Below are 13,237 nucleotides of genomic sequence, written 5' to 3'. Positions count from 1 at the left end.
TTTCTTTGTCTTTTCTGCTTGGCATGGATAATGTGTTGTCAGATTCCCAGCGTTCAGAGATTTTAGCTAATAGTTTTCAAGGTTGAATGCCTAAGGCCTAGTACCTGAATTCAATAGAGACAAGTAAATAATTAAGTTGCTAGAGGTCTTCTTGCTGTTTGTTGCTGTCCTCCTAGTGGAGGTGAGAAAGTGAAACCCATTGGAGTATATCAGACCTGCTAGAACCCTTGACCTCTTCAGCTTCATTTTAGATCCTAGGGATATTTGATGGATGCAAACATACATGTTGTAGGTTCTGGCATATTCTATCCAGCCTTTCAATCATTACATATAGATTTTTTTTTTTTTAAATTTATTTTTTTTAAAGCACATCTTAACAACCATGTTTTTTTCTACAGTACGAGAGCACCTTCAGAATTGACTACAGTGGATGGAAGTTGCTGCTTATGTGGTGAATGTGAAGAACTGGCTGCTCAAATACATCAGAGAAGTGTGGACCCCACAAAATACTGCTTATGGACATGGTGAGCTGCTTATGTGAATGGCTTTGTTCTCAAGCTCATGGGAACCTTGTCCCTTTGATTTTGTGTGACTGAGAGGCAGGCACAATGTATTCCTGTGAAAGAGGCAATTTGCTTGTATCTAGTCAGAATATTTGTCATCAAGTCTAAAGATATATTCCTGTGAATGAGAGTATTGCATTTGTTCTGGTTACTAGAAACTGAAGCACGAAACAGAATAGAATATTAAGCTGCTGTTCATGGGGATAAAACAGCAGATACAGAATTGAGCGTAGTTGTGGATCATGAAGGAAATGCAAATGAGACATTACGGATGAAAGCAGTTTGAGCTGACGCAACAGATGAACATAAAAGACTCTACAAGGCAAGGGACCTCTTTCCAGGCTAGTGAGGCAATATGCATGCTAATAAAATAGGACTGTGAGAGTATGAACATGCTACTGAAAGCTGTTGGTTATGACTAAGAAGGAGGAACTGGACTGGTTTTACATTCAGTGAGCAACACCTCAGCTCTCACTGTTTGACAAGGGCAATGCAAATTAAATTTCAAGACACTAAAAGCTCTTCAAAATAGATAAAATTCATCAAATGCATCTCTAAAGCCAGTTATGAAGAGAATTTTATGTGAAGCCACTTTATTTGGCAATAATCCAAATGTAAGTGATTTTTGTAGTCTCTTTGCTGTTCTTCAGGGGCTCATTTTTCCTGTTTCAAAGGAAAGCATAGTTTTGTTTTTTTTATTTATTGTTTCAACAAAGATATTAAGAGTCTAGCTATGTAAATAAAGTAATCCCTTATGAGAATGCTGACAAGATGTAGTCCCAGAGATAGCACCCAGAGTTGATTTCTTGTGGCCCAAGTAACTTCTCCAGCAATTCCACAATTTCCATGACAATGAAATATACTGTGTGAAGGACTGTGATGTTATTGCAGGGCTCATAAAAATATTCTATAGCATCTTACTTTGACTTCCCTCTGGAGCTACATGGTCGTGGAAAACTTCTGTCAAAATGCATCTCAAATTATACTTGCTTCTTAGAGGTGTACTTTGTATTTTCTTCCATCACTGTGCACATGAAGCAAAGGGCTCTTCTTCCTAATTCAGACTATCATCCCATATTTGATTTGCATGTTTGATTTGCACAACTTTTTTTTTTTTTTTATCTGAGCAGCTAGTTGTTCACTCATTATGCTGCTAATGAGTTTCATAGTCAAACCACTTGTTTTCTTTTTCTATGTTTGCTAGAAAAAGTCTGAAAGTTTAATCCTGATGACTATCAGTTTTAACTAATGTGCTTATTAGCAAATATTGAATATAATGTGTCCTGCTGCATGGTAGTTCTGTCCAGGAAGATTTTTGTGATACAGAGATAAAATAGGAGAACTTTAAATAGGATTATTCTCCCTATTGATGTTGGTATCATTGCTGTGGGATTACAAGAAAGGTTGTGAAGAGCGATGAAAGTAAACAAAGGGAACCAATACTGTCTTGGCTCATAGAAAGCTAGTCTTTAAAGATGACAGGAAATAAGAAGGTGGCTTTGACTGTTATGAGCTGTGCCAATAAAAGATCTGTTACTCCAAAAGGGAAAAATGTGTGCACATCCAATAAATGGAAGCTGAAACTGGACAATTCCAAATGATAATTGAGGTATTTTTGTTGTTTAGACAGTTGTTTGAATTTATTTATTTATTTTAAGATGATCTTCAAGCTAGAATACATTAGGGAAGTTCAGTGTCCTGTTTTCTTCAGCAGATTAGAATATTATGATTATAGCTCCTATTGGCATTTAAATTGTAATCATAAGTTGCATGCCTATTAATACCATGGAAGTAATCTTAGAATAATATTCTGATGTTCTTTCCTTTCACGGGGGCAATCATTTGTAGGCTTTGCATTCAAGTTCTGGATGAGTAATGACCTTTTTTCATAGTTACATGTTTATGGAGAGCACACTGAAGTTTCCTGTGTTCAGAGATCCCTTGTCTATTATTCCTCATAGCAAAAAGGTTAATCATTACTTTTGCATAGAAAAAAAGTTGGAGACAAAAATAGTTCCTATGGAATTACTGGTATTGAATCCCTTTCACAACATGGCCTTTCTTGGAAGCTTTACATACATGAACCAACTTAGTCTGTCCTTGCTCTGTCTGAGTACTCTAATGAGATCACAGCTGGAGGTGATATAGTTATGAACATTTGGTTATGGGAAAGTCTGTGGAACTATTTTTAACAGACAAAAGTGGTAAGTTTGCAAAAGCATGATGTGAACACTGTATTTTCAGTACTTCATGTTCCCTTCTCATAAACATGTGGAAATTTTAGGCATATAGTATCAAGATCTTCATTCGTTTCTTTTCCCAGAATGTGCGCTGTGAAGATTTTTTTCTATACAAAAAGCTAATGCAGCACTCCAAGGTCATGGAAAGCAAGGAGGAAAGTATTTGGCTGGATACGCTTTAGCGTCTCATGTTTTAGATTTAGTTTACTTTTGTAGCAAATTTCTATTATCAAAGAAGGGAAGCTGATACAGTGATTGTATTGGGAAACAAGCTTTCTGTCCTCTGCACATGTTTCCAAAATAATCATAAGCATGGATGAATACATTGTAATCTGTAAAGAAGGAAAAGAAAAACATTTAGCAAAGGATGAAAAACAAAACTAAAGGAGAACCTATGGGTTTTGGCAGACTGAAAATACCAACTTAGGATTTCCAGTAGAGAAGGAAATCGATTTGCAATTCATAAACCTGGTCAGATTTAGGTGTTAATGGGAAAATTAGAGTGTAATCATGCAAAGATAACCAATGGACTTTATGCTACCGGCTATGCCAAACAGACAAAAGAAAGCTGACTGTAGGTGTCTCTCTGATACAGGGAGCTCAAAGTCAGTCTCCTGAGAAAGGACCTCTAAAAAATATATAGATATATAGATCTGGGACTTTCCACAGTGATGTAAAAAGGTCGCTTTTTTTTAATCAGGGCAAAGCACTCCTTGCCCAGGGGAAAAAAAAAAAAAAAAGAAAGAAAGAAAAAATAAAAAAAAACACTCGGAGAAACCATTTTCTATTTTGAATGATAAGTTTACTGTTTATGAATTGCCTGTAAACTGAGTGATATTGAGAGGTGGTGGATTCATCTTCTCTCAAGACTTTGGCAAAGATTCCATGTACCTGGAGCTAAGAGCAGAATTAGAACACTGTACATGCCCATTTCATTCTCAGAAAAAGATAACAAGTTTTAGACAAAACATTTGCTGAGGTTCCTAGACCAAAATCTCAGTCTGAGAACCTCAAGAAGGTTATCAAGGGCATTAGACCAGATGACCAGGACATTGTCTTCACACACAATGCTTCTCCCCTTGCTATCATTTTATGAGGGAGATCTCAGTTAAGGTGATGTTTTGAGTCAAAGTTTTATTTAAAGAGAGCACAGTGATGAAGAAAAGTCTCATGAAAAACAATTGCATTTATTGTATCTCTGAAAGCAAAAATCCGGAAACACGGAATAATTATTCCACTGGCAGTGAGTGAAGTTCTGTATCTCTGTACACGCTCAAAGTATCAGACTCCATATTTTGCATGAAAACATGGAGAATAATAGCCATTTATGGACTGGGCCTCCTTATGCAATTTACTTTTGTACCTACTGTATATTAATATTTTGTGTTATTTACTTAAAAGGAACAATTATTTGTAATAGAAACCCTACACTTACCCTTTAGCTAAGCCACACCTGCAGACCCACAAGGCTCTGCACTTGTTTTACATTACTCCTGTGAGGGGAAACAAACTCAATATTACAAGGAGTTACTGAGTGTACTGATAAATTTAGTCAAAACACATTAGACCAGCCATAGACACAGCAGCATACAGTAAGACTTTGAATTTGCATAAAATATTGGTTTGTATGCTGCTCCTGGATGAATTTTAAAGACACCACAAATATCCCTTGTTTAGGGTTAGTGCTTTGTCTCTGTTCTTCAATAAAGTAATGAAACCATATGGCAGCTTTTGTCTGTGTAATATGAGCAGTGCGAGTAAGGCTGTAGTCAGTATGCAATGTATATATGTTAACAGGTAGGATATTTAAATGTCTGCTAGGCTAAAACACTGTATTTGAAGGATCTATGAAAGGTCAAAATTCACACTGGAATTATGGAGTTAACTAAGTAACTACTTGCTGCAAAACCTTCTGTCTCTCAGGTTCTTACTGCAAGCATATCATCTTGTTCCAGGTCAGAGATACCTTATTCCCAGCCTGTAGCAAGAAGGAGAACTGCTTTTTCCCATTTCAGGTTAGAACATGCCTGCAACTTCATCATCCTGAGGCTGGACTGGGAGCAGGTCATCAGTGGTGTGTGGGACTAAGAGCTTCTCTAAGGTGCATTGTAATTAACCATAGGGGAAAAGCACTGGAGAACAAGGGTTTGAACCAGCAGGAATATTTCAGTTTTATGGTGCATTGCAGTCTATGTTAAAGTGTCTTTCCTCATAAACAACAAAAATAAGGTAAAACTCGCTGTCGTAGTTTTAGGGACAGTTTTATTGTTTGGGCAATAAACAAATGCTGATCTTTCTAGTGACACTGGAATTTAATGTTATATGTGGAATGGGCTGCATACTATGAAAATGACTCTGGATATTCCCACATGGCAGTATGCTCATTCTCCTAGTTCCTCCCCTTGGGTAACATGGAGGCACTGTGTGAGAATGGGAACAGTTGAATGCTTCTGGTAACGTCTCTTTAGCAAATCATTTTGTCAGGTTATTCTTCTCTTTGGAATATCAAATCACATTATCAAGAAACTGGATATTCCCTGAGGCTGCACAAGATTCATAGCACCTGGATATTGCAGAAATATATAATGCAATTTTTATTTTTCCCACTGTCAGATGTATTTCAGACTTTTACATACAGGACTTGAGGCACTGGTTCTCACTGAGAGAATCAGAGAATCGTTTGAGTAGGAAGAGATTCTTAAATGTCAACTGGTTTAACTCCCCTGCAATGGTCAGGGACACCTACAGCTCAGTGGGTGCTCACAGCCTGATCCAGCCTGACCTTGGATGTCTCCAGAGATGGGGCTTCCACCATCTATGTGTTTAACCCAGATGAAAAAGCCTGTCAGCAGTGTTCTGTTGTCTTACAGAGCTGAGCGCCTCCAGGAAACACAAAAAGAGGAAAGCTTGGGTGTTTTGTCAGTTGATCCCGTATGAATCTGTGTTTGCCATTACATTTTGCTACCCCAAATAATCTTGGAAAGTGGTATGATAAAAGAGCTTTAATGCCACAAAGCTGTGTTACAGGGCTGTGATGTGTTTCCTGCCAGCAGATCCCTGGGGAATTCTTTGGCTGCTTTCCCAATTTGGCTGCTAAGTAGCTGACTCATTTAAAGGGACAAGAATGCCGTGAGACATTCTTTGGAAGACATGTCTAAAGACCTCCCTCATTTCTCCTGTGGGTGTATTGGATTAATTACAGAGAATGAAAAAGTATGCCAATACTGGTATTATGCCGTGGAAATGCTGAGTGCATCAGAGCTGCAGGAGCAGAGAGATGGCAAATGTGAGGGGTGCTCAAAGGGATGGTACATGTGCTCATGGCTGAATTATCATCCCAGAAAAAGACTGGGGTAGTTCAGATTTAATCATACAGGCAATTCTGTGAATAAGCAGAACTTCTAACCCTTGATTCCTCTTGAGGCTTTTTCTGTGGTCTTTGTTTTCTGTGCGGTTTTGCTGGTGGGCTATGATAGAAGTTTCTTTATGGTTGTGGCATTTATAGTCAATCCCTCTGTTTGACCACTGATAACAAATGCTATTGATCTGCAGTCTTGTTGTGTGGGAGAGCTTGGGTTAGGGTTAAGGTTAGGAGAGCTTGTGGGAGAGCTTGATTGTTTGGATTTTTTAATTTTTTTTTTTTTCCCTATATCTAGGCAATTGTTCTCAAAAAAAATAAGTAGAATCTTCAAAACCCCTGCCAGTCTGCCACATTTGCTTTATCAACTAATGAGGGAACTGGCAGCAAATCACCTCAGTTCTGTGTTTAGGTTGAACCCCAAAGAAGTAACATCTGTGATTTATTATTTGGATTATGGTTAATCTGAACTGAGGTTATAAACATTTTTGTTTTGCAGACTACAGGCAAAAGTCCAGGTAGTGACAGCATTGTCCTCAGGTTACACCAATAAATGCTGCACACTCACTTCGGAACGGAAAAAGATTCCTGTTTATGAACAAATTGTTACATGCTTCACATGCACAGAGAGATGATTACACCACCATTGCCATTTGCAATCAGAAGAGAACAGTCTCCAAAATTGGTTTGATCATTTTGTGCCCTATCAAAGAGTTTGCAAAGCCATTTTGTTCAATTCTACTCTCAGTGTCCAGCCAGGGGTAAGACCTGGGCTCTCCTCTGACCAAGCAGTGAACGCTTAGCAAGATCATTCTAATGAGCAATTGCATGAATAGCCTGTCCGCTCAGTGAGGTTTTTATCTTGTACTCTGCAGTCTATCTGGTCTCAGAGGCAATCCTAGCACAAGAAATGTGTTTGGTGTTGTTGTTCAAGCAATACAGCTATATGAAGCTTGCTACTGTACTCCTTAGTGGTGTGTTTGCCATCTTACTGCTGTGCCAGACGCCTGTGGGTATGGTATGGGATCTGATCTGTTGAGCAGTGGAACTTTGTAAATATTATGCTTATTGTTGTGACAGCACCAAGAGAATGTAGCAGGAGTCAGAGACCCAATATCCTGAGTGCAGAGTAGCCTCTCAGTTTTACAGTGAGAAACTTCCTCAGCAGAAATCTCCTTGTTCATCAGCACCCATAAGCAAAGGATCCACAGGCTAAGGAGAAAGAAGTAAAAAGCATCACTCCTTCTCCAGTGAGAAAAAAAAATTAGATTTTACCAGGTTGCAAAACTGAGTTTGGGTTGGGACAGACAATTTTCTAAAGTGCCAGGGGAAAATACTTCTGTGGAGGGACATAACTGAGATAAGAGCCCAGTAACTGAATGAGGATGAAAAAAAAAACTATTCTTGTGCCATATTTGTTTTTTCTTAGGCTACGTAACTTTTTGCAATCTACTGACTCTTAACAGATATTTGTATTTGATACTAGATATAAGTATAAAAGTGAAATATCTTTGTTATGGATGTACTCTCCTTTGCAAGGAGGTCTTTTGGGATGGTGTTTATTATGAAGCTAGGAAAGCCTTAAGGGTTTTTCTTTTTGTTTTGGTGATTCCATTCTTTATGTAAAGTGGTTGCAGGGGAGAGAATATTAGAAATTAATTGAAGCAAATGTAGGACTCAGAAACATAGTTTATGCTTCTGAAAAGGAAATTAACTGTGAAAAGTGCATCATTAATATCAAATCCTTTTAATGACTATTAATGAAAATGGGTGTCTTCAATGCTACACACAGAGGAAAGCCCTTCAGGCTCTGTCTTAATGGCTTTCATAGTCTACATGGGTTTTAAACTTTGTTTCAAATATCACAATGCAAAGAAAAAGATATGCTCTGGTTTTGAAAGCAGCCCAGATGTTCCTGAAGTTAAGGCAAGATCTAAAAACATTTCATGCTTAAATAGGGCATCATCAAATGTCAACTGTTTCATGTTATACCACATTTCTTTCCTGTGTTGCACCACAGATTTCACTTAGCTTTACGTTGTGATTTTCTTGTCAAGCCTGAAAAGCAATCCTGACAATGCCAGAGCTGAAGGTTTTTTCTGTAGCTCATTGGGTTTGTACAAGGAGTTCTTCTTTACCTAATCTGTATTGGGTATGAGCTGGCCTGAGTTAGGGTAAAATATTTAAATAGAGGGAAATTTTCCTTTAATCCTTCTATGACCCAGCTTGTCTACTTAAATGTCTTCTTCAGTTCTACTGCACAATTCTTTATTCTGTCTTGGAGAATTCCATATTCTTTTATCAAAAAACAAATAAACAAAAACCTTTAAACCTAATAAGGATCCCGAAGGCATCCGTAGAAGGTTCCATAGAGCTGCTGTATTAGAAATTCTTAATAATAAATTATAATTCATATTTTTCTTCCCAGTTACACAGACATTTCATAAGCTTCATAGTAGCAATATACATATAGAAATACTTCTATCCCGTTGCAGCCTTAACAGTAGTCAAATTTGGGTCAGTAAAATAAACTAGTCTTGAACCAAATATCACTGCAGTCATTTGTCTTATCAAACATAGCATGACTTCCTGCTTTTATGAGCATAGAAGAAAAGTCAAGCAAGAGCGTGACTCCTTCCTCTAAACCAAACTCATTACTCCAAACTTTATAAATATTTTTAAATATTTTTACAGAATAAAATCCCAATGTTTCTTCTCACTACTCTCTGTCAATATTTTCCAGTTCTGTGCTGTTTCAGCTGCTCCTTATGCTCAGCTTTAAGCAGAGCCACCCTTTAACACTAGCAGAAAAAAACTCTGACTTGCAACCCATGCATGGGGGAAGGCTTTTTGCTTTGTGTTTGCTGGAGAGACAGTTTCATAGGCAGTCACTGATTTGTTCCTCTATCACACCTCACCCCTGGCTGCTATAACCTCAGTTTCTAAGAGCTCAGTCCACTGCTGCCAAGGGTCCCCAGAGTTTTTGATTGGAGCTGCCAACCTGTTTCATCTTTTATATTCTTATCTAGTAGTCCACTGCAAAGGTTCTCAGTTTCTTCTGTTTCATACAGGTTTTCTGTTAAGAAAAAGTTCTTCAGATGCACACACATTTGCACATCATTTTTCATATTCAGTGCAGCAAGCTCTTCATGTAACAGATGATAGGTTGATAATAAACTCTGAGTTAAGACCTATATGTATTATTTTTCAACTGTGAAAACATCTGTTGTTCATGCTTTACTATTACACATGATCTTTCAGTTTTAGACCTAGTCTTTCAGTCCATCTGACACTAATTACAAAGGACTGTCTTCTTCATTGTGGCAAACAGCATCTTTGATTCATTCCTATGAATGATAAGTCCCATCATCCATTCAAAGGATAAAAATGTCATCTTCTGTGTTACTGTGTAAAAACCATAGGGAAATGCCAACATCTATCAAATGCAATCTATGACATATTCTCTTCAGATTAATAAATTGCTCCGTGGCTTTTCAGCAATGCCAGCTAAGAAAATAATGTATCTAATATGCATTTTCAGGAAAAAGAAAAATATTCACAACATCAGAAGCATTGCTTTCTACTTTTGTGCATCTTAACATGCAAGCTCTCATGCTGGTTCCTGTATCAAGAAATCTCTGGGTTCTCTGAGGCAACCTCATGCAGTGCATCAGGATTAAATTGCAAATTGCCAAGTCTTCCCACTACAAGGAGCCTTGCATCTATTGAAGCGTTTCTTTTTCTTTTCCTTTTATATATATATTTTTTCTTTTCTGTTTAATAGTCAATACTTTATCTCACTGTTTAAAATATTTTTAATCAGAATATTTTTCTACAGCGCTATGTATAATAATCTACTCAAACAACAGCAATACTTATGAAGCTGCATTAGGGAAGGATCAGGGTAGTTACTGAGAAAAGGCCCTGCATCAAAAGATGGTGGGTATGGAATAGGTTCCATGATGGTCATGGCAGTGGTTATAGCATCGAGCTGCTAGAGTTCAAGAAATGCCTGGACAATGTTCTCAGAAGTATATTTTGATATTCAGTACTGAGCCAGGATTAGCTGATTTTTTGTGGTTCCATCCATAAGGAGATTCTCTACAACACTGACTTCACTGGTACTTGATAAATAAATCTTTCATATTAAGCCGGTAATATTTGTTCTGAATTTCTAATGGGAAAGTTTATTCAGAATGAGACATTTCCTCATAAGATCTGACCAAAAAAATATCAAAGACCTTTCAAGTTGTAAACAGATCTAACCTCGTGTGTCTTTATCAGTCTTTACAAAACAACATACACAACTCCAGCGGAGTATCTTAAGAAAGGTGGTGAAATCTCCATCTTTAGAAAGTTTCAGAATTCAATCAAATACAGCCTCAAACACCTGATCTGACTTTGAAGACAGCTCTGCTTTGAGCAGGAGATAGGACTAGCAACCTCCAGAGGTCCCTTCCAACCTACACATTTCTGTGATGCTATGATGGTTCCTACTCTTCAGTCTCTCATATCACACTCCCTGTTTATTTCTGCTCGCTTTGAACAATGTATGTCCTTTAGTTACTCCATGCAAGACACAACTGCTTGTCCATACTTGTTCTGTTTACCATATAACTCCTTTAATTTTTTACATTAACCAGTTTAGTTCCTTCTGCTTTTCTGTGTGGTTCCTTTTCAGAGCAATATAACAATCTATCATTTGCATAACTTCTCTTAATCATTCAGTTTTCCAATTGGATTCTTTCATTTAAAACTACCGTCCAAATAAATGCTCCTTCCATGTTAGCATTTCATTTCTGTAGGCTATACTTTCTTCTGTTCTATTTCTTCAATATGTCCTTTCTATCAACTTGTTGTTTCTGCTCAATTAGTTCATCTCTCTTATGCTCCACTTTATTGCCCTGGTCTCACTCTTTCTGGATACCAATAATCTGCCCCTCATTATGTATCAAAACTCAGGGTTGTCACCATACCCATCCTTATTCTTCATGCCTTGTATTCCATTACTCTGCTGCTATTTCCTCTCAAAAATCATTTGAGTTATAATCACTCTGTAGTTTTGCATCCACATCACCTTTCTGCCTTCTTCACCTTGGCATTCAGATCTGGTACTCAATATACCCTCTTCTGAAAATGACGTAAGGTACCATGTGCACAGAATTCAGGGCTTTGTGTAATGCATAAACAGACAAAATAGTAAGTTATCCTAATAATAACATCGGGCTTACTAAGAGTCAGAGGTCTGCATCTACAGCAGATATGCTATAAATGGAAAGAACTTTGGCAAACCAATAAATGTTATCAATAAGGAAGGAATAAAGTCATGATTGTTCACCAGCTTTTTATAAAAAAGTCATAAGTCATGTTGAATTTCTGTAGCTATTTTTTTCTGAGAAGCTAGTGTTGCTCATTTTTGTTGTTATCTTTCCAAAAAATCGAAAATTTTAAGCAAACTGTCTTTTCAGGTGATAAAGAGGGAAAAAATAGAATTGAAGTTATACTATCAAATATATTTACTATGTTTACAACTAAATGCCTTGAAATACTTTTAATTGTCATTAGACTTTTCTTTATTGAGGCAATTGATATTCCAGAGCTGTAGTTCAGTGATTATTTTGTGTTTGTAATAAAATGGAAGATAATGGTATATTTTTTTTTCCAATAGACAGAGATGGAATGAGAAGAAATTATCCCCTGATGTGCTTGAGAGAAGGAAGTGAGTAGGAAGTTTTTTGAATGTACACATTCCCCCACCAGCAATCCGAGTAATCCCACCAGGATATTAAGAGAGTTTCAATTCCTGCACAGTAATATATGCACTCTGATTCACAGGGTATTAAGAGCAAGCATGCAATAGATCCTCTGCCTGGCAGCTGCTTTCTTGTGTCTAATATCTCACATTTTCAATGCAAATTGTACAAGCAATGATTTAGCATATCACATTACTCACTGGTTCTGTTTTGACTTTTTACTGCTGGGACCTTGTCCTGTTTCCTCTCAAATCGGTGCTTGAAATTCTTTTCTTTTACCACCCTCAACATTGAGAGACTGTATTCCAGAAACCTGATGCTGGAGCCATGACCAAGAGCATAGTTGAAAGGAAATCACTATTACGGTATTTTCAGAGCAAAAGAAAACATTCACCAGATAAGCTCAGTGTCAATGTTCATAGCTTAGGAGGATACAGACTATGGATTCAGTGTTCTTAGACTGGAGGCTACCTAAACAAGGGCCATCACCAAGCCTGAACTGTTAGGGCAAAACTAAATGCAAGTGCTTGGGGTATTTTCTGAAACAACTTTGCTGCCTGAACCTTGAAACTTCTATTTTACTTCTAATTGGAGTTCTTACTGAGGAACTTAATGAATTAAATGCAATGATAACTAAATGCAATCTGTAGTCCAGATGTTAGTTATTTCATTACTAAAATCCTACTTAGAGAGGCAGTTTGGGATTTGTCAGATAAGGGAATCTGGATCCACATTCATCTTCATTCACAAGGTAACAGGTTCTCAGAACCAGTGACACAACAGGTTGCTACTTTGCAAACCCATGTGGATCACTTTCAATCACTTTGTTGTAATCAATATGTTCGAAAGTAGTTCTCTGATCCTTTTCTTCTGTCAGAGATAACAGTGGGGTTTACCAGACTGTAGTTCTTTGCATCCTGCTCTTTCTCTGCTTGGTAAGACTGATAATTGCTGTTTTGGAGTCCTCACAAACTTTGCCTGATTAACATGACCTTTCAGGGATAATGAAGATTGGCCTCTCAGTGGCTTCAGCCAACTCCTTTAGCACTCATGGTTGCACCCGTGTCATCATGTTGGAGTAAACCAGGAGCAGCTCTGCTGAAACTTGTGAGGTAAGTGACATTAAACATAGTGTGAGTGGAAGAGAAATCCAGCTGAAAAGCTGAAAAACTGAGCTGAAAACAATGGAAGAAGGAAGAGTTGATTATTCTTCATTTTTATAGACTGTTATCTTTCCCTCTGCTATGCACAGGGCTTGTGAATGTGGGTGCCTGGTGCTCTTAATATGACTCAGAAATGTCAGCCTGAATGAATAGTGAATTA

The 13,237-nt window shown here is 37.5% G+C and overlaps 1 long non-coding RNA gene across 1 annotated transcript; it reads left to right on the top strand.

Moving 5' to 3' along the window:
- Window positions 1-398: 398 nt before the first annotated feature.
- Window positions 399-13,027, top strand: LOC116653634 (uncharacterized). Its single transcript, XR_004307835.2, has 3 exons — window positions 399-524; window positions 11,830-11,880; window positions 12,914-13,027. It is a non-coding gene; the product is annotated as an uncharacterized LOC116653634 (long non-coding RNA).
- Window positions 13,028-13,237: the final 210 nt, after the last annotated feature.

Source organism: Coturnix japonica, chromosome 8, assembly GCF_054131305.1.
Source record: "Coturnix japonica strain WE chromosome 8, WE-NBRP24, whole genome shotgun sequence".
NCBI classification, from domain to species: Eukaryota; Metazoa; Chordata; class Aves; order Galliformes; family Phasianidae; genus Coturnix; species Coturnix japonica.
This window is presented reverse-complemented; position numbering and strand designations above follow the sequence as displayed.